We start from the raw sequence: 12,997 nt of genomic DNA on the forward strand, positions 1-12,997 counted from the left end.
GTATGTACTCTATAAATTCATATCGTCACCACCGGGTTTCAAACCCCGGTCGTCTGGGTGACAGTCAGTAGGTTAACCCACTGAGCCAAAGAATCGATTCCCTAGCTCAGTTGGTTAAGACTGCTATATATGTTCGACCTGTACTAAGGGGAAGCAACCCCACTACTCTGGTATCAAAATTTTTACCTTCATGCAAAGGAATATTTAAAGGGTTATTTTAATCGAAATATATGCTGAATATTTTGTTTCGCTATACGAATTTCCTAAAATGTGTTTTTTAATATATAGAAACATCTTGTAGTAAACACTATTAGTAGTGTCTTATGTTCATGCTATTGAAAAAAATAATCAATTTCTATTGTTATGAACTGGTCATATCCTGTGGTCACAATCCATTGTTAGTCGTAACCATAGAACCATGTAAATAACCCTTGTTTCAGACACTAAGGCTTTGCTCATTGTTGAAGGTCGTACAATGACCTATAGTTGTTAATGTCGGTGTCATTTTGGACTCTTGTAGACAGTTGTCTCATTAGAAATCATACCACACCTTCTCAGAAGGATTGGTAATTATTATTTCAATATATATTACGTCTTTTTGAATTGAAAATTTTGTTTAATACAACTTTCTCCAAACATTAATGGTAATCTATTTTGAAACCAAAAAACTTTTAGTCTTATCAACATTTTGAGGGTTAATGTGCATGATGTGGACCTTTTGGCTAAAATGGATTTGTTTGCGCCTCGACATTTTAATGATACTGTGAGTGTAGATAACATGTGCATATGAATATATATATGGACGAATTGGCTGTACTTGGTATATAAAACTCACGCTTGTGTATTTACCTACAAAACAGGATGTTGGTTGTATATATTGTGTTCTGTTTGGGTTTCAAATTTGCTCACAGACAAAACAAAAGCCAACAAGAATCTCCAATAGCACAAGATATCATACGTACCTAATACAGCTTACAATGAAAATTTGTAGCATTTAGATACCGTCAGACTCACAGCAGTCATTAGATATATTAAGGTTTCAAGTTACCAGCACCATAAACTAACCAATTCATAACTTTCAACCTTATTATGATGTGCAGTCAACCAAAGTTTTCTAAATACTGATATAGACTCATGAGAGGGAATTAATGCTGGGGTTGGTCCTCTAAAATGTGTAACTATAAGACCGGGTACTGGTGTTTTGTTAATTTTCATAGATGCAATTAAAACCTATGTAGACATTGGGGCACGAAAGGGGTTATAATGTTGTTGTTTTTTTTAAATCAGGCGAAATAATAAGGGGTTATTAGGGTTAAATGAGTAAACAGAAAAAAAGGTAACACAATTAGTGGGCTATGGGGACATCATATCTGCTCAAAACTACCTAAAATATCCTATTCGGAATTCCTTCTTTTCAGTTTCATATATTGCATGATTTTCAGTTCCTTTAACATGTTATACTTTTGTTTTCTTTTTGATTCATTTTTTGTCCCTAAATTTATGTATAAATCATTTTCTTGATAATGATTTTCAAATACTTATTTTATCACTTTTGTACTCCATGGTTGGCTAAAACGGTTACCTTTAACTCAAGTAGCACTGATGAGTCGAGGATGTCAATAAGCCAGGTTTTGATGTGAAGTCATAGTTCTTACAGACGACAGTATAGTCTATGAGTTTTTATTGGAATTAGGTACACCATTTATTTCAATTTTTGATTATCTGCTCCTTTTTCGTTTTACTGTTTCTATTGGTTTGCAGCTGATTGCTGGTGATACAAAGTAGACTGTATCATGGTATTATCGATACGGATAGAGAACTGTGACAGTTGTTTATGATTATATATACTAAATGGAGACCGACAAATTCGGTCTAACCCCTCCCCTTTTCCCAGGAGAATGAGAAAGAAGACATCTTGTCTGTGAAGTTTATGAAATCGAAAGTAAACTTTTTTTTTTTTAAATAATCCTTGTTATTGGATGGGTAAATCTGATAGTTGTTGATCATATTATATTATATAAAGACAGACAATTTAATATTACCCGTGCCTACCCTCTTTCCCATAATACAAAGAAAGAATACATCTGGCATGTGAAGTCTGTGAAATCGAAAGTAAACTTACTTTTTTAATAATCTTTGTCATCTGTTTCAATTGTTTTAAATAAAACTGTACATTAACCGCTCCTACTGTAGATAGTTTAAGTGTGACTAGCTATACTGTGTTTAAAATTAAACGGATTGACTGTTGACAATCAACTTATAATTCCAATACTACTGCGCCCTCTTGTGGCCTACCTACATGAGAACGGGGTGTTTAAATACCTTGAATACCTGTAACGTTTTGGGATGTGTAAATCATCTGATCTATGTTTACATTTAACCTCGGTGTTGTACTTAGTTTTGTTTGTGTTTTTTTCTTTGCGCAGATATGTTTTCTTGTGTGATAGAGACTCAGCCATGGATGTCCAGACTTCAATATCTAAACATCTTTAGACAATATGTCTTCAAGATTGTGAAACATGTCGTACTTTAATCTTATTTTATTCAATTCCAATGAGTGATTAAGAGTTACTTATTATTTCTTTACAATTGATATATGTATAGGTTTTTCAGTTAAACATTTCTATTTTAAAATTCATAGTTTTCTTGCAAAAAAGTATCTTTGATAAAGATATATCCGAGTCCTTATTGTGTGAGCCTTTTTTCAATACATCAATTATTTTAATATATTTTGATTATTCATTAATTGTCGTTGAAAGTCTGACAAGTTTTAACAAATCTAGTGTATTGTTAAGACAGCTTGGAAAATGTGACAGTTGTTGGTCATTATACACACGAAAAAACAGTCGAACCCCCTCCCCCGTTTCTGATGAGATAAAGGACAGGGGTTGAAAATATATGTCAGGGTTTGTATTTCTTGATCGTCAATATGTTCAAAACATATGAAATAAGTGGTGTAATGGAGATATTAGCTGCTAAATTCTACCTTTGAAATCACTTTACCCTAGTACAAGGTTTATTAGACTATAACACAGTCTACATTGAATCACCAGCAGCTGCAATCCGATTGAAACAGCAAAGCGAAAATACTATGGAAAAGAGCCCATAATGGAAATTAAAAAAAATGGTTACTCACAAGGAAGGTATTAAACCAAGAATTTCAAATGGTGAAATTGAATTCATCCCTTGGTAAATTTTACGGACGCCATCACGAATTAGATTACCGTTATGGAATAACCGTTTCACAAATTATATCGGATATGTTCCTTACGTCGTAACTACAATCCTCTTCCCTTTCATGAATGTGACCTACCGAATTAGACTTTTTACCGGATTTGGTATCACATAAGGAACACGACGGTTTTTGGTTGGTTCGTGTTGTTTATCCTTTAGTTTTCTATGTTGTGTCATGTATACTATTGTGTGTCTGTTTGTCTTTTTTATTTTTAGCCATGGCGTTGTCAGTTTTATTTAGATTTATGAGTTTGACTGTCCCTCTGGTATCTTTCGTCCCTCTCTAACTAGACTTGACTGTCGTCTATAAAAGAAATATGGCTACTAAGGCTAATAGTAACCGCTTCAGTACAAGAAATAAAAATCACTAGCATGACAAAAGAAAAGTATTTTTAAATAAATCAAGAGACAAAACAATGAATTTAAAACAGTGTAAGGAAACTGAAATTCAGGTAATTGTAAATATGATTTTTAACCTCGATGTTTTCCCAAAGTTTTTTTGCGGGGATAGTTTGTCTCGAGTGATAGAGACTCAATGTCCAGACTTCTATTTCATAACATCATCCAGCCAATATGTTTTTATCTGATATACTTGGTAATAGATTAATAAAAATCATGTATAGATGTGGATAGGTAGTTTGTAAGGAAGACATCGAATCTATCGGAGAAACTGATGGGTAAATATGATAGTTGTTGATCATAATATACACTGTATACAGATTAAACATTAAATCTTACTCCTGTCTTTCCCATGATAAAAAGGGAAAAGACAGCTTAATTGCCTGTGAAATCGAAAGTAAACTTACTTTGTAAATAATGCTCGTCATCTGTTTCATTTTTTTTTTAGATAAAACTGTTCATTAACCGCTCCTACTGTTAATCTTCACTGTGACTGGATAAACTTGATCAATTTAAAATCAAACGGATTAACTGTTATATCTCAAATACGTCATGCGCCCTCTAAACATTTTATGACAATGGGGTGTTTAAATACTTTGACTTCCTGTAATGATATGGTTTTAGTTATGTAAATCCCCTGGTCTATTTTTAGTTATTTATATTTTTTTGCATGGGTGTTGTCCTAATGTTTTTACTGGGATAGTTTTTTCTCTTGTTATAGAGGCCCGATGTCCAGACATCATCCAGACGATATTTCTTTTATGATATTTTATTCAACTAATTTGATCTAAAGTTACTGATTTTTTTTCTTCATATAATTAATATTTTATGTTTCTGTTTTAGGTCAAGAATTTCTAAATTCATAGTGTCCTCAGAAAAAAGAACATAGTTTCTGTATTAACGATATCAGAGTCCTTCTGGTGTGAGGCTTTTTTTCATTACCTCCATTCTCCTCCATTCTATTATTTTATTATATTTGTGATCATTACTTTAACGTTCACAGTCTGACAAATCTGAAAATTGAGCCAATGCAGTATCTTTATGTCAAATAAAGACGAAACGCGCGTCTGGCGTACTAAATTATAATCCTGGTACCTTTGATAATTATTTACACCACTTGGTCGATGCCACTGCTGGTGGACGTTTCGTCCCCGAGGGTATCACCAGCCCAGTAGTCAACAGTTCGGTGTTGACATGCATATCTGAATCAATAATATGGTTATTTTAATAAATTTCCTGTTTACAAAACTTTGAATTTTTAGAAAAACTTAGGATTTTCTTATCCCAGGCATAGATTATCTTAGCCGTATTTGGCACAACTTTCTAGAATTTTGGATCCTCAATGATATTCAACTTTGTACTTGTTTCGCTTAATAAATATTTTGATATGAGCGTCACTGGTGAGTCTTATGAGGACGAAACGCGCGTCTGGGGTACTTAATTATAATCCTGGTACCTTTATTTTGATAACAATTTAATAGAGCGTTAAGGTATCACAATACAAAAGCAACTAAATGTTATCAAGAATTTATTTTCAGCTGTTTTTGCTACAAAACCACAAAAGAAAACTGTATTTACATATCTTGCACTGTTAATGAGTTTTGATGATAATTAGTTTTATAAACAAATGCATGTGTCTGACTGATACAAGATAAAAATATGTGTGCAGTACTTTGTGGTAAATGAATAGGATTATTTGATAGCTGACCAGCAATAAAAATAACAGTTATGAAAAAGAGGTTGATTATAATTAGGGGTTTATTGGAAAATGAAGTTATTGAATTCCAAATAAAAATACATTTCTTTATTGGAGCTGCCAGGGGGGAAAACTATTTGGAGATATAGAGGGAAACAAAATATAAATGTACAGATATTAACCAAATATAATTGTACAACAACTAATGAGGGGGAGGACAGGGGGTACCCTTCTCCCTTCTTCCTCCCCTCTTCTCCTTTCTCCAACCCCCGTTCTCCTTTCTCCCATTAGAATAAAACATCTCCTTTTGAGATATTTTTTCTTGAAATATTAGATCATTTTTTAAAAGGAGAGATATTTTATTTTTTCTCCTTTCTCCAACTTTTTCTTCTTTCTCCCAGCCTTCCTCTCCTTTATCCTACCCCCTTTCTCCTTTCTCCCTGTCTCCCTTACCCCTGTCCTCCCCCTCACTAATGTTTCTCATGTTTATAGTTTACTAGAATTTCCTAAGAAGAATGTTAAAATATATGAATTCTTTAAAAAATAAAATACAAATAGAATATTTCTTTATCAAACTGCAAAAATGAAAAAAAATGCACTTCATGTAAAACACCATGCATATTGTCATTGTATACAATTAAAATTTTAGTAACCCCCATATGAATCCTCTAGACTGACCAACTATTAATTTTGTGTACACATGCATATAACTTACTCTTTGTAACAATGCAAAATTCAAACTGTGTTGTGCAAGAATCTATAAAAAATTTGGGAACGCTATACATAACAAAGAAGCTAATTTAATTCAAATGTGGACATCACAATATAGCAACTAATTACATAATAATTAAGTATGTAATAATTATGTCATAAAAAAAATATCACAATTTGAAAGATTAATCTTTCTTCTTTCTTTTGGTACCTCGTTTATAAAATTCAAAGTTGGAATGGAGAAATTACATCAGTTTGTAGTTGTCTGATTGCGGGTGAACAAATCTTTGTATTGTGCTACCTTAATTGAATTTAAAAGATATCTAGTTTTTTTTTTTAGCACGGGAAAACATTGTACTGTATCCACACATCACATCTTTTGACGGATAATTGAATTTGTTATATTCATCTTGACACTTTTCATTCAAGTACTAAACAATGTACTTATACATATTCTAATATAAGACTGCACTTGTGTATACATATTACGGACCATATGAGTATTTCGATCATATGCGTTGGTCAGGACTATATGCATGTGGTTCGAAACGCGAATAGTCGGACCATAAGGTTATATACTTTTAAAAAATGAATAGATGTCAGTACGGGGTATTTGTCGAGAAATTCTTGTTTAAATTCTGTACATTTTAATTTTGATTAGTTTCTTTTTTTTCCGTATAATGACTATTTTTAGTTTTGCCGTTTCCATCGGTTTACAGCTGGTGGTGATTCAATGCAGACTACGTCGTGGTCCTATATAAACCTGGTAACAGTGTCAGGATATGCATGTGTTAATGAGGCTTAGACAGTTAGCCCCCCCCCCCCCCCAAAAAAAAATATGAAATGAAGAAATACATTTGACATTTTTAGTTTTTTTTTATGTAAATAGGCGTTGTCATCTGTTTCAATCTTAACAAAATGAACCTGTATTTTAATCGTTCCTGTTACTATTTCTTTACTATTACGTACTATATATAAACTGTTTTAAATTAACGGATTAACATTTCAAAGGATTCAATTATAGCTGGATTTTTTTACGCCATTTGGCAGCCCATATACAAATTTACAACATCCTTAATCAAAACAAGGTTTTTAATTACCTTGAATACCACGTTTATAGAATGAGAAAATATCCTTGTTTCTTTTATGGCCCGGCAACGAAGTTGTCTGGGCAATATAGTTTTACCCTTGTACGTCATTTCGTCATTCGGTCATTCCGCAACAAACCATTATACAGACTTTTTTTCTAAACGCCTTCAGATATCGCACTGATATTTGGTATAAGTTAACCATGAAGAGTTACAGATCAAGTTTAAAGTTAGGTTCCGCTTCGCTAATTTTTGTCGAAATAACGGGCTTTGGACTTTGATAAATTGTTGAAAATCGCAGTTATATAAAGACTTTTTTTCTAAACGTCTTCAGATATTTGGCTGATTTTTGGTACGTGAGATAACCATGATGAGTTAAATATCAAGTTTAATTAGGTTCCGTTCCGCACATTTTTGTCGGAATTACGGGTTTAAGCTGGGGTCACACATTCACGATTTTTACTACCGTCCTCGACAGGACCATTCCCGATTAAAATTTATCAAAAGTCTGATCAAGATCCTGTGAATCGTGGATGGAAATTCAACTTAAATCAAAATTTGTAAAAAAAATAATTTTTGATCACGACAACAATCAGATAGTGTTCAGGAAGCGACGATATTCAACCGTTTCTAAGCGAATTAGTCCCGATAAACCCGTTCTGAATCCGCTTCTAACCCGATTTGTATTTTTCGCCTGGTAAAATTCGACCGAGTATGTCACGACATCGTCCCGACTCTACCGAACGTAATCCGACAGATATCAGACAGTGAACCGAAGCTGACAAAAGATATCCGTTAGAAAACTGTCGGCATATTCGGGATGATCAGGTACTGTCGGAACGTAATCCTATCACGGTCCGCTCTATCGCATTGCAAACGGCTTTGTCTGGTCTCAGTCGTATTGTATTCTGTAATTGTCGGGACTCTGACGTGGGTATCATTGATTAATTTCGTATTAATAACGGGACTGTTTCGGAACGGTTTCGGCAAAAAACGGTTCGTAATCGACAAGATCTGGATGCAATCTGGACTCAATCGGCAGAAAAACAACTATGAAAAATTACTCCAGATCATTCCCGTTCCACAAGACACCGTGCAGAATACACAAGACATTGTTCGGAATTCGATCCGATACAGCATAATCTGTCACGACATAGCCACGATTGTAATCCGACTAGACAAAATCGGCTGAGTTGTCCCGAATGTTAAGCTGGGGTCACACATTCACGATTTTTACTACCGTTCTTGACAGGACCATTCCCGATTAAAATTTATTAAAAGTCTGATCAAGATCCTGTGAATCGTGGATGGAAATTCAAACTTAAATTAAAATTTGTAAAAATAATAATTTGATCACGACAACAATCAGATAGTGTTCAGGAAGCACCGATATTCAACCGTTTCTAAGCGAATAAGTCCCGATAATCCCGTTCTGAATCCGCTTCTAATCCGATTTGTATTTTTCGCCAGGTAAAATTCGACCGAGTCTGTCACGACTGCGTCCCGACTCTATCGAATGTAATCCGACTGAGATCAGACAGTGACCAGACAGTGAACCGACGCTGACGGAAGTTATTTGTTCTAAAACTGTCGGCATGTTCGGGATGATCAGGTACTGTCGGAACGTAATCCTATCACGGTCCGCTCTATCGCATTGCAAACGGCTTTGTCTGGTCTCAGTCGTATTGTATTCTGTAGTTGTCGGGACTCTGACGTGGGTATCATTGACGAATTTCGTATTAATAACGGGACTGTTTCGGAACGGTTTCGGCAAAAAACGGTTCGCAATCGACAAGATCTGGATGCAATCTGGACTCAATCGGCAGAAAAACAGCTATGAAAAATTACTCCGGATCATTCCCGTTCTACAGGACACCGTCCAGAATACACAAGACATTGTTAGGAATTCGATCCGATACAGCAGAATCTGTCACGACATAGCCACGATTGTAATCCGATTAGACAAAATCGGCTGAGTTGCCCCGAATGTTACGGGACGCACCTAACTGTCGGGATGCTTTGCCGAACTATTCGGACCCTTCCCGATCCGTAGGAATCTGTTACGAACTAAAACGAATGCGTTCAGACAATGATAGGACATTCCAGATAATTGAGGATACCAATCCGACTTTTTCACTTTTCGTATCGTATTGCTGTCTGATCTCAAACGGGAGCAATAATCGGCAATGTGTGAACCCCGCATTACGGGACGCACCTAACTGTCGGGGTGCTTTGCCGAACTATTCGGACTCTTCCCGGCTCGTAAGAATCTGTTACGAACTAAAACGACTGCGTTCAGACAATGATAGGACATTCCAGATAATTGAGGATACTAATCCGACTTTTTCACTTTTCGTGTCGTATTGCTGTCTGATCTCAAACGGGAGCAATAATCGGCAATGTGTGAACCCCGCATTACAACTTTGAAAATTGTTAAAAATCACAAATGTACAAACTTTTATACGCCTTCAATTTTTTTTGTTGATTTTTGGTATGTGAGACTACCATCATGTGTGTGTCCACATGTGTTGTTGAAATTGCAGTTTTTCAACATTTAAAGACGGAGCCATTTGTGTCGTTTCGGCACATCTAGTTAACTATTGTATTGTGTGTCTTCCTTAAAGTTTTCTCATGAATCAAATTACTACTGTTAGACACTCGATGTCCAGTCTTTTTTACAAAATGCAAAATCTCTTCATTATTTTTTAAAGATACATGTACATGTTTTCATTATTTTGTCAATTCTTGGCTATTTAATATAAATAACACCTACTGCAGGTCTTTTTTTGTGCTAACCTTGATGGTTCCACTTTGAGTCGTTTTTAAGATATGCCAAAATATATACCTGATTCAATGAAACACCAAACATTTCAAATCCAATCAACTTTTGAAAAAATAAACTGTGATTGATAAAATAAAGTCTTCATTATTGGGTATCGAAGATAGTTCTGAACCCCCAGCCAAAATTTGCTAGTTATTGTCAATAGAATGAAACTGTTTGTGTAACAAAACTTAATGCCATCAGAAGTTCGATAACAAAATGACATTCAGGTCCAAATTCTTAACCCACATTTTTAATACAAAAAAACGGATTTTTCGTCACATATTGTTTCATACCCACATACCTGCCAACTGTCACTATTTGCAGAAGATTTCCCCCATTGAGGCTCCCAAATACAATTTTTTAAAGAGCAATAATGTCCACAATTTCAACAAAACAATTTAAAAGTAATTGAGTAAGGCAGTCATCTTGCACGTAAAACCCCCATGGACATTTTGAAAACTAATGTACCCACGGGGAGTTATACTGATATAGTATGTTAGATCTTAATTATATCAAATGTGCCAATGCCATAAAATTTTGTTTATTTTAAATTAGAATCTTATCTACTTAACTCATTTTTCAAATGTCATGTTAATTTTGTTTTATAATTAAAAACAACTGAACATTGGACTTTACAATCTTGGAAAAAAGCGACCTCATAATGCTTATAATATCTGGTACAATTTGGTTTCTTAAATCAAATACTTTTCAGAAAAAGGACACTTGTTTCCCGTTTGTGTAATGTGTTTGAGCTTGTAATTGATTTTTACATTTGATAAGGTTCTTTTACTTTTTTATTTTACTTATTTTATTGTGCTTCTATCTCGAGGTTCCATAGTGTTTTATTATAGAATGCATTTAGCATGTTTAGTCCTAATCAGTAACTTGTCCTAAAATATAGTAATATTAGAACATCTCCAGTACCTTTTACCATCATTACACAATTTGTAATTTTTTAACCAGTCTTTCTTAAAAGAACACTGATATTATTATCCTAGACTACACTGTAGTGTATGGTATGTGAGGTTTAAGGAAATAGTTTTGAGTCGACCTACCCTGTTGTTTGAAGAGTTCAAGTTCATAGCACATAACCTTGCAATAGGCAGGGTGTTTTTGTTTTTAATCAATAATTAATGATATTATGACATTTTGAATTAACGGTCGAGGTATGAGTTATGGTTCTAATGCCATTACTTTATTTCAGGAATGACTGTAATATTTTTTCTATCTGTGACGAGATAACATAAAAAAATGTGGCGCACACTGAAAAACGCGCGTAGCAGGTTATTTCACTGTGTGCACCACATTTTTATGCCCCACTTACAATAGTAGAGGGGCATTATGTTTTCTGGTCTGTGCCTCCGTTCGTCCGTTCGTTCGTCCCGCTCCAGGTTAAAGATTTTGGTCGAGGTAGTTTTTGATGAAGTTGAAGTCCAGAAACATGAAACTTAGTACACTTGTTGCTTATGATATGATCTTTCTAATTTTAAAGCCAAATTAGACATTTGACCCCAATTTCATGGTCCACTGAACATAGAAAATGAAAGCGTGAGTTTCAGGTTAAAGTTTTTGGTCAACGTAGTTTTTGATGAAGTTGAAGACCTAACAACTTGAAACTTAGTACATATGTTCCATATGGTATGATCTTTCTAATTTAAATGCCATATTAGATTTTCCACCCAATTTCACGGTCCATTGAACATGGAAAATGATAGTGCGAGTGGGGCATCCGTGTACTTAGGACACATTCTTGTTTATGTTATTTTGAATAGACAGAAACTAGAGGCTCTAAAGAGCCTTTGTCGATCACTTTGGTCTATGTGCATATCATAAAGGAATTCGAAGGACACAGATGGATTTTGTAGGTTGGGCATAAAAATTTACAAAATTTATGAAATAATGGTTAAAAAAGAATATAAAGGGCAATAACTCCTACAGGGGTCAACTGACCATTTTGATTATGTTGACTCATTTGTAGATCTTATTGCTGTTTACAGTTTATCTCTATCTATAGTTATATTCAAGATAATAACCAAAAACGGTGAATTTCCTGAAATTTACCAATTCAGAAGCTGCAACCCAACAACTAGTTGTTAAATTCATCTGAAAATTGTAGTGCAGATAGATCTTGCTTTGATAAATAATTTTACCTTTGTCAGATTTGCTCTAAATGCTTTGGTTCCAAACTCTACATTTTAACCCTATGTTATATTTCTAACTATGTTGGCCATCTTGGTTGGTTGGCCATGTCACAAGATACATTTTTTACTATATACCCAAATGATGATTGTGGTCAAGTTTGGTTAACTTTAGCTCAGTAGTTTCACAGGGAAAAGATTTTTGTAAAAGAAAATGACGACAACGATTACGACGGACGCCAAGTGAAGAGAATGGCTCACTCAGCCTTTAGGGAATGGAAACCCCATTTTACAATCTTTCAAGAACCATAACTCCTGAACAGTAAAAGTCAAAATCGTCATTATTGAACTTGACCTCCATTTTGTCATCAGTAACAGCATATTAAAATTTTGGAAGCTTTGGTACAACAGTTCATGCATAAATGCACGGACACGACTGGAAACTCCATTTTTCAATCTTTCAAGAACCATAACTCCTGAACGGTAAAAGTCAAAATTGTCATTAATGAACTTGACCCCCATTCTGTCATCAGTAACAACATATTAAAATTTGGGAAGCTTTGGTAGAACAGTTCATGCGTGAATGCACAGACACGACTGGAAACTCCATTTTTCAATCTTTCAAGAACCATAACTCCTGAACAGTAAAAGTCAAAATCCCCATTATTGAACTTGACCTTTGTATAGTTGTCAGTAATAACATATTAAAATTTTAAAAGCTTTGGTTGAACGGTTCATGAGTTAATGCAGGGACAACATTTGATTGCCACCTGCCCGCCCGCCCCCCGTACATCCCCAAATCAATAACCGACATTTTTGTCACAAAAATCTGGTTAAAAATCATGACCAATTTGATTAAGCTTTACTGAATGAGATTATTTTTTTTATCTAATCACCTAGGATGAAA

The sequence above is a fragment of the Mytilus trossulus genome, chromosome 8, assembly GCF_036588685.1.
Source record: "Mytilus trossulus isolate FHL-02 chromosome 8, PNRI_Mtr1.1.1.hap1, whole genome shotgun sequence".
In the NCBI taxonomy this organism is placed as follows: Eukaryota; Metazoa; Mollusca; class Bivalvia; order Mytilida; family Mytilidae; genus Mytilus; species Mytilus trossulus.